Raw genomic sequence first — 16042 nt, forward strand, 5'->3', positions numbered from 1 at the left:
GTCGACATCTTTTGGTAGGCGGCACGACAGCGTGACGACGACGGCTGCAGCGGCGCGTCGACGACAATGGCATGACAACGGCTGCGCTCCTGCGCCTTTTTTTTTGCTCGTTTACACCACGGAGGTCGGATGCTCCTCCGACAATTTGCGTGAAAATCGTGCAGATCCCAAGTGTTGTGGGAGTCGGTCTAAGCAAAGCTGTGGTCAGCCGATAAGACGGAACGACGTATCTCGGCAAGAGACGCGCAGCGGGCGTCGACAAAAGAACGTGCCCCCGCAACCGTTAGCACAGGCGGCAGGGAAACGCGACACGTACCCAGTGCCACAACCGACCATGAGCATCTAAACCTTCAGACACCACGCAAATCTCGCGCTAAAGCATGTGCGTCTTAAAAAGTTAGTTGGCGTTCGGCGACGAATACGCACTGCAAGTCGGTTGCGCCATAGAGCACGTGACCTTTAATTGCGTCGGCGGTGAAAGTCCGGCCGCCGACCACGAAAACGGGCGAATGAGCCAAAGAAAGCTGTTCGCTATAAAGAGAAAGTTCTGTTCTCTGAAAGAAATGCAGGCATCAAGTTACTCTCGTGCTGCAGCGTCCGTGTTTGCTCTGCGTATTCGTCTGAATCCCTATCACTGCCATCAGTTTAGCACCGGATAAGAGCGATAGCCACCCTTCCCCCTACTCTGAGGCATCAGGATTTGGACGCCTGGCGCCTTCCCACTGGTCCCCCCGAGAGACGGCGCCTCATATTCCAGTCGTTACTTCAATTTTTACAAGAATAAAAAATGATGAATAATATTTGAACTGACCTCGTCCTTTATCCCTCCCCCCGCCCTGATGGATCCACTTCCTAGGGGTGCCAACTTTTTATGATTATTTTAATAAACGTTCTAACAACAACGCAATATTCCTCGTCCACTACAGTATTTTCTGTCATGGCCCCAAAAATACGCGCGCAGGTGCCACTACCCTCTGCGTGTTCTTGCACAAATTACTAAGTGCGATTGCTGCGTGGTGCCCCAGTTTGGTGCGTCCGTTTAGTTCTCAACAAGTGCTAAGGTTCGATGTTCACACGTGGTTTATACTGTGGCACAAGTGCGGCTCTTAGGCTTCGCCCCCCGTACACACAACAGAAACACATGCCACAGCTTGCCGAAAAAGAAAACAACACCAACGATCGCGTTGATTGCGGTGTTCCTACTTTTCCACTTCAAGTTCTACTTTTCCAGACGTTATGGAGACCAGTAATTTGGACGATCTTCGAAATCTTCAAAATGCAAAAACAAAATCGCATTGAGAAGACATATTAATTAAGTGAAAGAGGGATTTATTGAAGCTCGTCCGAGGGATCGCAGGTGTCTCTGTATGAACAGTCCTAGCTCTTGGACTCAGCAGCTCGAGCTCGGGTCTCGCACCGAAGCGATGGCAGTGCTCACAGCGCTGCATGCATATTCCCCACTACACCAGTAACATGTTCTATCAAAGGGGCTCTGAACCACTAATTTTTTCGAAGTCGAGAAATACATTTGACGTTAAAGTACACTATTACCCAACGTTAATACACGTTAAATGCACGTTAAATATACCCCCTTCGTGGTGGTCTCGGTCCTTCTTCAATGCATTGCACTGCGAAGGCTACGGCAGAGCGGGGCGCTGCCTACAACGCGCCGCCTACTGAAGGTCACCTTGGCGCGCAGTTCAAATTTGATTTTGGATGTTGACGTGGACGCCACTACTTCTAATTCTGGCGCCTACGACGCGCCAAACTCGGATGCTATCCCTCAACTTACGGTTGAGTTATGGGCTGAGTTCACGGTGTCTCCTCAGGTGTCTGTTCCCTTTGCTATGCAACAGTGTGCTAAAAGCTGCGCGCGCCTGTGTTTTTCTCGCACGAGTGGCATGAGTAGCAAATTTCCTTTCGCGCTTATCTCTATGGTCATCAAACAATTCCCGAGGGTCGAACAAAACGTATACAGTCTTTATGTTCGCTCGCGCGTGTACTTCGGCAGTGCGCACATTGGTTAAGCGATGGATGCCGCGCACTCCGGATTAACGTTGAAAGGATTCCTAACGTTACGAGCTTCGACCATGATGGCGACACACCTCGAAGGTGTGCAACTCGGGAAGCAAACGACATGCTCCAGTCACATGTTGGCGCTGCGGGCCGGCTCGCCATGTTCCCGGAGCCACGCCTACCACAGCAGTTACTTTATCACCCACAGAGACCAATCAGATCACGCGGTTGTCCTTAGCGAGCTAACAGCGAGTGGGCTCGTCGCGACACTATAGAGTAACATACAAGGATAAGAGAGGACACTTCCATAGGCCCCTGCGGCCGATTTTGGTTCGCAGCCCACCTAGCGGGTGTGTGGAATCTACGCAGACTCAGAGATTGGAACCGCTGGAAAACTAATCTCGAAGGCTATCTTCTAGTGATCAGCAACATTACACGGCCTTCAAGATCGCTTCCGTGCGAGTGCTCGTCCCGGAGGCTATATATCGATTTTTTAACGTGTTGCTTGCATGCATCGAGTAGCTTCGTGTAAGCTGTACCACCAGAAGAGCAAGCACACGATGCCACTGCGTGTTTATGCAGGCATTTTAAATAAACATGACAAGTGTTGGAAGAGACGAAACATTTTATTTTCAAGTCACATTCTCAGTAAGAACATGCACACTTTTTCACAACGTTCGATGAAAGCAAGCGGAGAAAGATGGTTGCACTGCAAAGTGCAAGACATGCCAATACAGGTGCCATATGTTGAGAATAAATTTCACAAAAGGAATAAACAAGCGATATTATGAAAATTCCCCACAGAACAGTAAAACTGCAGAAGACAGCATTAGCATTAAAGAGGAAAACAACGCTCGTCCTTTGAAGCCTAACATTTCTTATTAAGTGGTAGTTTCGGGCTGCATAGCAAACAAGGAATGAAGGCTGCTTACTCCAGTTGTCAGCCAACCACGCTCTCTCCCTATCCTGCCGTTGTTACTGCACCTCACAACACAGCAGTAATTCCCGTAGTACTTGACTATGGTCGGCATGACCTGAAAAAGAAAGTATTGGTTAAGTCTTCTCTGCCGCCTTCGCACAAATTTTCACCTACGCACTTCAGATCGCCCTTTCGCGAAAAGCGTCACGTGCAATTGTCGCAGCTAAAAAAAAGAAACCTTCAGTGCCATGCATGCGCTACTGAGGCAGGAGTGTTTATTCAGAATACGTCGTAGCCACAGCTTACAAACATTCTTCTCAATTCGCAAGTTCTCTCTAATTGCGCTCGTAACAAAGGCTTCAAGCAATCTGCGCACGCCATGAATAATGATCCTAACCATAACTGCATTCTTTCACACAATTGCACACACGTGCATTAAATTCAGACTACGTATACCAGCGTGTGCCGACTCACTTTCTCGCGCCCAGAAACGATTTTCTCGCAAACGTGCTGCGCAGCATTCCAAATTGCTGTTTCTTACATAATGTGAAGCAATCCACGAACATCATGCGCGAAGTGAAGAACACAAAAAGCTCTCTGCGCCGAACAGCACAATGCGACAAATGTCAACTTACGACTGAAGTGACAAATACATAAGCAATTTGCAAAGTAATGAAGGGGAAAAAGAACGTAATGAAGGCCTTCTTACCAAGCAGCAGCCAAGCAGACAGACGTTCTGGCAGACGAACCCAGCAAAGACCACGCAGACGTTATCGCACATCTTTTGTAGCGTCGCCTTGCCTGATCACACCGCGGCCGATATTTTGTAGCGATGCGTTATTCTTTATACTAGTCTTATCATCCACCGCTCACGGCCGGCTGATCCCGTTGATAACGTCTACGTCTACAGCCACATAGACAAGTAGAAGTATAGTGCACTATAGAAAAGTTACTACAGTAGATAACTAGTACGCGCGTTCTCTTGGAGACAGGGAGTGTTGTATTGCCCTCTAGCGGGCGGCATGAAGCTGCGTAGCTCGGCCGCTTTTAGGCTGGAGTGGCCACTCTTGTAATCCGTATGTTACTCTATGGCGGCACCCCGAGACTGACGCGGTATTTACACTACGCAGCAGACGCAGCTACATGCAACTGTAGTGGTTAACTGTAGCCTGCTTTGCATGTATACAACAGGGCTGGAGTGCGCGCTCGCGCGCAAGTGCTCCAGTCAGGCCGTGCTACGTGGTGCAGACCGGCTTTGTCCTGCACCAGCTTGACCGATGGATAGTAGTAGCCACATCCAAATTGCGCATTTTGAACCTCTATCAATATAGCTCGCTATATGAAGCGCTGTCTGCCAAGACGTCCACCAGGAGCTGCGTGGAGTGAGCGCGCGCTGGCAAGCGTACTCTGGCGCTCATTTTGAGCTACAAGCGAAAGCGCGCGGGGCAAAGCGGTCGCGCGTTGTCGCTCATACGGACTGCGATAGTATACGTACGGTCTGACCTAAAGTTTCGCGGGGTTGGGGCTAGCTGAGTGTTCAAAACTAAACGCAGTTAACAAAACCTGACGGCTACAACAACGATAAGCAGTGTGAGCAAAGTTTCATTCGTATACGGCGGGCGGGCGCGTCCAAGCGTGAGCAGCCGACTGGCTGCTTCCGGAAGTAATCCTTGTCGAAATTCGAAACGCAGATTTTCGCTTACTTCAGGCTGTTTAGTGTATGGCGCGAATAAATTACAGTAACAGCAGGATGAAGCGCACTCATTCAAACCACGTTTTTTGAACATCAGTCGATTGCTGTCAACTATCGACCAGTGGCAGCGCTCTTTGGGAATATGCCCGCTGACGTCAAGGGGCAGCCGCCAGCTGCCCCGAAAAGATTAACCTAAATTATGGGATTTTACGTGCCAAAACTACGATCTGATTATGAGGCACGCCGTAGTGGGGGACTCCGGAATAATTTCGACCAGCTGGGGTTCTTTAACGTGCGCCTAAATCTAAGTACACGGGTGTTCTTGCATTTCGCCCCCATCGAAATGCATGCGGCCGCCACGATCCCGCGACCTCGTGCTCAGCAGCCCAACACCACAGCCACTGAGTAACCACGGCGAGTCGTGAAGAGATGGAAATGCCTCTGTTAAAACGACAGTGTTTGAGAAAAAAGTGACTTCGCGCTCTGCTTGTGAGCCCCACGCGCCGCGCATGAGTGCAGAATTTAGCTGAGATGTTCACAGCAGCATATGCCATCCGCTGAATGTGTATTTTACACCAAGCCCTATACGTGTTGAATATTTACAGCGCTCCCAATGCTCGACAACACCGCTTTGAGCACATGCTTGCTCAAGCCAAAGCTAACGCCAATAAACAGCCGCTAGTCGTAATGGGCGACTTCAATGCACCCCTTCAAATATGGGGCCACTCTGCATCCACCCCTAAGGGAAGAGCTCTGTGGCAGCACATACATAATCAAGGTTTCACCATCCACAATGACATTACTCTTTCTACCCGGCTAGGAAATGGCGTCAGTAGGGATACATCCCCCGACCTCACCCTAACTCACCGCATCACTCAGGCGACACGAGAAAACCTCCAAAACAACTTAGGAAGCGACCATTACATCCTCGAACTCCGCGTAAATTTCAAGCACAGACCGCTGGCCACGAAACCACTAAGGCTTACCAATTGGACGGAATTCAGAAAATCTCGCTCCAACACCAACGAAGAAGACATCACCGACATAGAGAAATGGGCGAACGCTTTGCAAGTAGATGTAGAGGCCCATATCCCCACTCTCCCGTTAGATACACCCTTGGGAACAATTGATTCGAAGCTCCTACACATGTGAGAAGCGAAGAAAGCCTTACTCAGGAAATGGCTAACAGCCCGTTACAATCACAAACTCCGAATCAGAATCGCCAAATTGGACTCTCAGATTGAACAATACGCTATCAAATTGGCGGCACAGCAATGGACTCAGGTTTGCGAAGGAGCGCATGGTCATCTTAGCACTAAAAAAACCTGGCAATGGCTCCGGCACCTGCTCGACCCCACCACGTCTGGGGCGCATAATAACAACCAGATCAATAAACTGTTACATGAACATGCAGCGGACCTGCCGACAATGTTCAGTAACCTGGCTTCCAAACATATGCCCCCTCCTACACAAATCCCCACGCCCGACTATACTGGGGAACCCAATGAGGAACTTTGCAGCCCCATCACAGAAGCGGAGGTTCGACATGCCCTCAACCAAGTGCGAACCACCACGGCACCAGGTCCAGACTCTGTGACAAATAAGACGCTTCGCAACCTCGATGAGCAACCCATGCGCAACCTCACCCAGTATTACAATCACTGTCTCGAAGAAGGCGAGATACCCCAACAATGGAAAGCAGCCAAGGTGATCTTCATTTCCAAGCCGAATAAGCCAATTCACATTGATAACTTCCGTCCCATCTCTCTCACTTCATGCATAGGGAAGATCTTCGAGCATGTAATCCACCTACGCCTCTCCAAATACATTGAAGATAATCGCTTGTTCCCCACGGAAATGACCGGCTTTCGCGAGTCTCTTTCTTGCCGAGATGTCATGCTAAGGCTCAAACAAGACATTATCGAACCGAGTGACGCACGTGACACAAAAGCGTTGCTCGGCCTCGACCTCAAGGGAGCCTTCAGTAATGTGTCCCACTTGGCCATTCTACGCGAACTTAGCAGTATAAACTGCGGAGAGCGAATCTACCGCTACATATGCATCTTCCTCACAAAGCGCATTGCAATGCTCCAATTAGGCAGCGAACAATCTGGTCAAATAAGTTTAGGAAACACTGGTACGCCCCAAGGGGCATGCCCCCTTCTCTGCCCCCTCCTCTTCAATTTGGCTATGCGACCTTTATCTTTCACTCGCAAGAAGATTCCCGACCTCCGATTCACACTGTGCGCGGACGATATTACGCTGTGGATGACCGGAGGTTCGGACGGGCACATCCAAGACACCGTCCAAACAGTCGCTGACTAGATCAAACAAGTAGGTCACGACTTGAATCTTACGTGCTCCCCCACCGAATCAGAGCTTCTCCTTCTGCCCCCCCCCCCCCCCCCCACGGTACGCTTGAGGACATCGCCCCCGGATATCCAACTCGCGGTTGAAGGGCACTCCATACCCCAGGTAGACAGGATAAGGGTGCTAGGACTTCACCTTCAAGGCAATCGAGCAAATCAGCCTACCTTGCAAGCACTACAAAGAACAGTAGATAACACGCTACGCTTCATAGGAAGGATCTCCACTAAACACGGAGGGCTTTGAAAGAAGGAGCTAATTCAGCTCATCCAAGCTTTTGTACTAAGCAAAATCACCTTCGCACTACCATATATCTCTCACTCTATATAGGAAGAAAGCGGATACTGTAAATTGCTTGATCTGCAAGATACGCAAAGTCGCTCTTGGTGTTCCGATTAGAGCATCCACACAAATGATGATGGCCACAGCCACAATTAATACCCTTCAAGAATTAACCGAAGCACATCTATCATCGCAATATCACAGACTCTCCACCACTGAAGCTGGGCGTGAGATCCTGAGACAGCTTCACTACGCTCCACCACTCAACGAGAACAAGCGACATCAACTTCCTCCGAACATACACGGCCAATACCACATCCAACCCCTACCCAGAAACATGCACCCCGAATTTCACGTCAAACGCCGGAAACTTTGAGCCAAGGCGCTACAACACAGCTATATGGACAGGCGGAAGGAGTCTACTATGTGGACGCCGCACCCCATAACACTAAACATCGCTATGCTCTAGCAGTCGTAGACAAGCAGGGTAACACTGTTCGTTCAGCATCAGTCAAGACCACCTCAGCGGGCGACGCAGAAGAGGCCACCATTGCACTCGCATTGGGGCTACCTGATTGCGATGTGATCATCAGTGACTCGAAGACTGCTATCCGGAATTTCAGTAGCGGCTACATTACCAACCTCGCGCACTCTCTACTGGTCGCTCACCCGCCAAAAAACTACATCGATCTCATCTGGACTCCAGCACATCAAGGACTACCAGGCAACGAAATGGCTCATGCCGCTGCTCGAGGATTCGAGGACCAAGTCGACGGAAATGTGGGCCTTACTCTATAGAACCCAATGGCTCCCAACAACACACCAATAAAGACACACTCATCACATTCCATGAAATTTGCACACATTACAAACACCAACGTCGAACGTATCCGCCTCTCTCTGTGCCGAGCACGCGCCATGGAGAAATATTGTGGCGCCAACTACAAACTTGCACTTTTCTTACCCCACGCACTTTGCACTTATGCTTTCCTGTCACATACCCAACACCCAAGTGTCGCTTCTGCCCTGTCCAGACAGCAGATCTCTCCCATAGCATGTGGAAATGCTCCATCAAATACCCCCCCCCCCCCCCCCCCCGCATCCTTCAACCATTAATTAGAAGCGAGGAGTTGTGGTAGCCCTGCGCAGCTCCGATCCCACCCTGCAGGACCGAGTCCTGAAGTGGGCTGAGGAGGTAGCGGAGGCCTACCACAACTGGTAGGCGGACGTCTGGCAACATACGGTGCTGAGACTGGAGCACACAGACCTCCCTCTCTCCCCACCGGCCCCTCCCCTTTCTTAAAAAGGGAAATAAAAGTTTATTCATTCATTCCACCAAGCCCGGGGATGGTTCAGGGCCCCTTTAAGGTGCGTTGAAGGACATTCCAGAAAAAGATACTGCAGCCTTTTAAGCAGTGCTCTACAGTCTACTGACATGGACAAAAGCGGCAGTTCATTTACCATGGTACATAACCTCTCGCCTCCAGCCACGCATTAACTGGGAGGGTTCCTGTGTGCAGTTGAAAGTTGGCATGCAGTTTCGCCCCAAGGGCGAAACATTGACAGCGAGAGTAAGGTTTAGCGTTGCGCACGAACTTCTCGCACGGTGTTCTATAACTACACGCGGGTGAGACATGGCGCGACGCATCACGCAAAGCAACTGCTCCTGGTAAGAAGGCGGAGCGTAACGGATGCTCGAGGACACCCGCGGGTGCCTTTTCGCCGTTACCTTCGTTGCCACTTGCTTTCCCGAGTAAAGTGCTCCCAGCCTCAGGTTTGCCGACAGACGCCAGCGCCACTCCTTCCCCTAGCGGAGAGCGGTGGCACCACGTAACAGGTCGCCGGCACCGTGAGGCGATCGCGATGCCCGCGATCTTTGCAATATTGCTGCTCGCTTCACCGTTGTTTCGCGATGGTTCGGCCGTGGCGTAGCCGATGAGCCCGGTGTATGCTGTTGCGCGGGAAACTGCCACAATAGTGACAAAGACACTCGGGGCCTGCAGCCGCCTTTCAAGATGTAGTCTCCCGGGTAAATGAGATGAAAAGGAACGCAGGCAGGCATGGATAACCGCCGTCCGCAGAATCAAGTATATGTCGGAATGCGTAAGTTGGCAATTTTACTTACTGCTTCTTACAATTCGCGGCCGCATTGTTGCTTCACCTTGTAGCTCAGTCACGACAGTTTGCTCGTGACGACGAGAATATAGCTGCAGTTCTACTTCAACGTGCTTTGAGTGAGGCACTTGAGTGACGCATTTGAGTGAAGCATTTGAGCACAATGTGCTTTCTTGAGTTTGACCCCTCACCAGGTCTGGCCATTTTGAGCTGACAAGCGCAGTGCATACAATGTGCGCTCACTATCGTGTATGCTAAGTATTACATTGCTACGCGCCGCGGAAAAAGCTGAAATTTCAAACTAAACACCGCTTGCCCCTCTCGCGGGCGCCGCACTCCAAGGCGGAAGAATGACGTATATCAGCCAGTGCGCCGACGTGCACGTATGTGCTGTGACGTCGCTCATAGTGACACGTGAATTATTGAAGGCAACGTCTGTTACTTGTGTAATCTGTTGCTTCAGTAGACGAATTAAAGTTTAGAGAAATAATTAAACCCACAATCCGAATGTCTGCGTGCTTTTGTTTTACTTCGCACCGCAGAAAGAGAGACGTACTTCCGTTTGGTCTGCTTGTTCCCATGTCGTACAGTCGCGCGCGCTGAGAGCGAAACTATGTCATTTTCTACCATGTTTCAGCGCGCGATCATGATTTGTCATCCGCTTGCGTCTGCCTCAGAGTTCGTGCAGCACTGACTTATACCGCTAGTCAAGTGTTCTAGTGCACAGCGCGCAAAAAATCGTGCGCTGGGCGAAACGAGACAAACGCAACACCTCGCGCGTGCGACCGTCAGCGGAAGTGCACTGCGCCGTAAAAAAGCGATAGAAAGAAAAAAGAAGGCGAGCCCGTGACATGTATGCGTCACGCGACCTTCCAGCTCCGGTATGGGGGAACGCAGGGAAGGAATTTCGCGTGCGGAGGCTAGAAGGGGCAAGTGGAGAGAGTGTCCTTGTTGGCGGTGGCGCTGGCCTCCTAAAATCATGGGTTCACGGCACTGAAATATTTCTATCTCGGCTATTAATGAACCAATTAAAAAATTCTTGCGGTAGAGCGCTCACAAGAGGGCACGTAACAACTTCCAACGTATACCCAAAATTTGCTACGTGGCCTGGTGAAGGGACCTTTAAGAACAGGTGCGTTCTATAGGAGCTCCTCGGTTTCCCGCTCCCGCACATTGCATAGCGAGGGTCTCGACTCTTGCAGTCTTGGTGCCTGGCCAGAAGCCTGCTCGTAGGTCGACGGGTGACGCGACGCCTGTGGGTGAAAGGTTATTCCATATCTGCCTCTATGACCGTGAGTGGCGCTTGCTAACACTCCCAGTGCTGGTGACCATTTGACTAGTGACTAGCAGGCTAGGTGACTACTTGTCGCCGCCCCGTTTCAACGGGGATGCCGATTAATCTTCATCATCATCATCATCATCAGGGCTAGATATAGTACTCATGCAGAAATGCGCAACAAGGTCGCCGGATTAATGGCCACTGCCGTAGCTCAATTGGTAGAGCACCGCACGCGTAATGCGGAAGGCTTGGGTTCGGCTCCCTCTGGCGGCAAATTGTCTTTTCGTGCACATTCATTTAGGTTTTCACTAGTATTTCTACGTTTTCATTTCTAGAGAAGTTAGCTTTTGCTGTATTTTCTTTTTACTTCATTGGCTTCTCGAGGTTGTTAGAAACAAAAAATCTAGCCCCTAAGTTCCCCTTATTGATCCCCTTATTCATATATATCTCTTTGAAAATGATTACCAGCGCCGTGTAGTGGCCTGGAGCAGGTGCATGCAATGAAGAGATATCTAGCACTGTTGAATGATGCTTGTAAGCACTTCGTCATTACTATAGTGTAATAAAAAAAGCACATACGCCGCATATTTTTGGGTATAGTTTGTCCCTGGGTATTCAATGAGGTTTATTATTTCTAAATACTGTCTTCATCGATACCTGCATAGGAAGAAAGAAGAAGCAGAAGTCTAAAACGAGTGAAGGTGAGTGTGACCTTTCGCCTTTGTGATGGGAAGACGTGGCGTCGGAATCGATCGGCCCCCGTTTGTTTCAATCCATGTCCTTTTTATTCCCATGACGGCTTCATTTGCGCGTCACCCGCAACGTGACAATATGCTCCGCACCGTGCGCTCAAGCAAGGGAGGGAAAGCAGGGAGCTGCTTCCATACTTGCAAGCAGCGCCAGATCACATAGCCTAGCGAGCGGAGGCAGCATATCTTCTAGGAAATGTTACGCACTCGCGGTGTTCGTTAGACATCGTTTATCTCGAGGCAAGAGTTTCCATGTTCTGGGAAGGTACAGTACAAATCGAATGCCTCGGTGACTATAGGCGAAGGGCCATGAATTATGCGTTCTAACGCTGCCGTGGATCGTGCAAGGCTTCGTTTGTAACGGTGAAGGAAGCCACGAAATGCGGCGCGCGTTTGTTGCATTTTTTCGGGAATCCAAATGTCATAGTCCAGAATTTGTTACGATTTCTTCATGTTTGATTATGGATGAGTATGTTAGCTCATTATTGTAGCCTAACAGTCAAAGGAAAATTGCCCATGAATATGCCAGTTTTTTTTTCAGCAGCACCACATTAAACAAAAATCGCTTGTGGCGGTAGCACAATTCTAAACGATGAATTGAACTACTCGGCAAGGCGGACATTACTTCTACGAGAAATCAAAGTGCTGAATTGAGAAAAACATAATTGCACTAATTAATTATTTAATTGATTCACGGACCATGTTGCACTTACAAATTGTAGCCGTTGAGTTCACATGGTGCCATCTACTTGGAACGAGTTCTCAGGATGACACGAGTTTCGAGATAATATGCAAAGTCTTTGATTAAACACATTGGCGCTCCAGTTAACATTGAGCTTCGATGCATAAAACAGTGTTATCATAAAAAAAGTAAGTGAGACAACAGTGCATTCTTACCACGAGTTTGACGGCGCGTATCTCGAAACCGGTTCGATCCTCAGAATTCGTTCCTGGTCGATATGACTAAGAAATCGACGGATCACAGAGAATTTTAATAATTATTTTCATATTGTCTTTACGAGGGGCGACGGTTACGCACCTCAGAGCACAGGGACATGCATCGCCGATGATTTAACAGTGACGCGGGAAGGCGTCGTGTCTATGCTTCTTAATATTAACCTAAAAAAAACAAACTCAGGACCGGACGGTATCCTAAATGGTTTTTTGCGTCGGTACACGGAACAGATATCTCACTTCATGACAGATTTCTTCAATTTATCAATTGCAACAGGTGAAATTCCGGACGACTGGCGTTCAGCACGCGTTACTCCGATTCACACACACAAAAAAGGCGACCGTTTATCTGTGAGTAACTATCGGCCCATATCTATTACAAGCACATGTTGTAAGTTGCTGGAACACGTCATCTCAAAGTACATTAACGATTTTCTTGAAAGTCGCAATGCGTTATCACCCCATCAACATGGCTTTAGAAAGCACATGTCTACAGTTACACAACTTGCATCGACAGTACACGATTTTGCACATATCCTTGATATGGATGGTTAGCTTGGACGCCTTGTTCTTAAAATTTTTCGAAGGCGTTTGATAAGGTGCCACACGGGAAGTTGTTAGACAAGTTGGAATGCCTGGGTCTTCCGTTCAAAATTATAAATGTATTGGTGCCTACCTTCGGGAGAGGCGCATTATGTACATGTTCTGAATCAGAGTAAAGCTTCATTTGTGCCTAGTTGGTACATAATTCTGAACTTAAACTTACAGCGCAAACACCTAAGACGGACCACAAAAGGAAAATACGACGCACACTGTCGCTGTTGGGTGTTTCGCTGTAAGGTGTTAGGTGTTTGCGCTGTAAGTTTAAGGATTCTGAATCGCACTTCAGAACCCTTGCATGTTACTTCTGCAGGGAGCGCCTCCGGGAAGTATTTTGTGACCGTTGTTGTTCTTGATTTACATAAATAACTCGACAGACTGGATTCATGGTGGTGTCTGTATTCGACTGTTCGCGGATGACTGCGTTGTTTTCAGGGAAATCAGTAATGCAAATGATCATGCAGTATTACAAGAAAACCTACAGACCATTGGAGACTGGTGTATTCGATGGGACATGGAATTAAATACAGAAAAAAAGTGTACCTTTGCGTGTTACGAGAAAGAAAATACCTAGCACGTTTACATATTCAATTAACCAGCATGACATACAGGAAGTAGATAATTGCTAGTATCTCGGTATCATTTTAAATAACAAACTTATGGTCACTACATATATCGGCTATTTGTACTTCTACGCTACGAATGGTTTCTCAGAAGGAAACTTAAAACTGCACCTCCTAACGTTAAGCTTCTAGCATATAATACTTGCGTTAGGGTTACGCTTGAATATGCTTCCATTGTATGGGACCCCCCCCTAACAAAAATGGATATGAGCTATAGAGCGCGTGCAAAGAAAAGCTGTGCGCTTCATATTCAGTAAGTACAAAATGACTGCGTCAACCTTCTTACTAATGCAGTACTTTAACGTCCCATCTTTACAATCCCGCCGAAAAGTCAATAGGCTGGTTTTTCTTCATAAACTGTCTTGCAGGAAATATAAAAGTAAGCATACCAAACTGCGTGCGCCCCGGGGGCTGAACTATAGGAAAACTAGACACACCCATAGCAGGACACTTGCCCCAATTTTCGCAAGGACGATTTCATATAAATACAGCTTTTTTCCTAAAACAGTGTCGGGCAGGAATGCTCTACTCTCCACTGTTTTTTATTCAAATGATTTTGTACGCGATTTAGAACGCCTGTATTATGATCGTAATTAGTGTCCCATGTCTTGCATTGTCTATCTTTGTTGTCTGATTGTTACTTACTTGTTATGAATCTGTTTATTACTTGTATGCCACCCCTGCATACTTCTTCTTCTTTCTGGGGTTTTACGTGCCAAAACCAGTTCTGATTATGAGGCACGCCGTAGTGGACGGCTCCGGATTAATTTTGACCACCTGGGGTTCTTTAGCGTGCACTACAACGCAAGCACACGGGCGTTTTCGCATTTCGCCTCCATCGAAATGCGGCCGCCGGGGCCGGGATTCGATCCCGCGACCTCGTGCTCAGCAGCGCAACGCCTTAGCTGACTGAGCCACCCCGGCGGGTGCCACCCCTGCATAGACCACGCGGTGGTCTGCAGTATTGATAAACAAACAAATATGAACAAATAAACAAAATAGTCAACAAATTCACTAGCCACAAATTCGTAAATTGCAATATGTGCTGAAAATTGATTAGTAAAAAATTATTAGTAAAGATTTGTTAATTAGGCAAGTGCGCATTGGATTTCTCTTGGAAGCAATAATGTCTGCCTTAGCGAGTCCTTTAATTCAAGGGCTAAAATTGTGACATCTGCCACAGGCGATATTGAAACAATTGGACCAGCTTAAAAAAAAACCGCCTATATTCTAGTCAGTGTGCTTCAATTACTCTTCGTGATGAAACCGCTAACTACGAACTCGTCGTTTTCACCAATTTGTAAGCTGCTTAGTGGAATATGAACCCTCATCCAGTGTTGTGTGTATTGGGGAAAGTGCAGATTTTTCATTTTGCTACCTTTTCACGCCATGTTTATTTTTCTTTTTTCACCTTCAGAGTCACAGAGATGTTTGGTTTTTACCTGGTTATTCGAAGGTGTTATTTTTAGAAATAAATTTATTTCATTTGTTGAAACAATGCCGCTGCTACTAGAATGGACAAAGTGCAACTCCTTACTTATTAATACCGCAAAAACAAAAGCTATACTTTTCAGACCAAAAAATAAGGTTGTAAACTTGCCGTTGATTACACTTGGTCACAATGTGATTGAAATAGTAGAATGCATGAAAGTGCTTGGCGTATATTTTTCAAGTACTTTAACTTGGGATGACCATATCCGCGAAACTCATAAAAAATTGTGTAAGACTGCGGGTATGCTAAACAAATGTAGACATATCATTCCTCAACGTATAAAACTACTACTCGATAACTCGCTAGCCCTTTCTCAGTTAACCTACGCCCACTTAGTATGGGGCACAACAACGAAAACGAATCTAAACCGACTGTTCCTAATTCAAAAGAAGTTTATGAGAATAATTGCAAACGTCCCATACGATTTTCACACGCAGCAACTCTTTAAACAGTTTAAGGTTATAAATGTCCATGATTTTTATAATTATCGTTTACTCCAGACATACTGTTCAGCCACAAAAAAGAACAACTGTTCTTACAGCGAGATTTCAGAATTAAGGGAAAATATTGCCGTATACACTACACGTCACCACAATATTTGGTACATACCTACTCCTCAAAACAACTATGCGAAACAATCAATCGCTTTTACTCTTCCAGCTCTGCTCAATAATTTTGCCAACAAATCTGTAGATGTGTCATAGTTGTAAAAAAAAAAAACAATGCGAGATCAGTTTCTGATGTATTTATTTATCTATTTTTTGGTATTTGCTCATTAATCTGAAGCTTGCCTTTGTCTTTTGCAAAATGCCTATGTTATCTTGTACAATCATTGTCTGTGCATATGAGTAAAAGCAGTCATTTGTATGAAAATTGTTTAATAACTGCTGCTGCTGCTGCTGCTGCTGCTGCTGCTGCTGCTGCTGCTGCTGCTGCTGCTGCTGCTGCTGCTG

This window comes from Dermacentor silvarum, chromosome 1 (genome assembly GCF_013339745.2).
Source record: "Dermacentor silvarum isolate Dsil-2018 chromosome 1, BIME_Dsil_1.4, whole genome shotgun sequence".
In the NCBI taxonomy this organism is placed as follows: Eukaryota; Metazoa; Arthropoda; class Arachnida; order Ixodida; family Ixodidae; genus Dermacentor; species Dermacentor silvarum.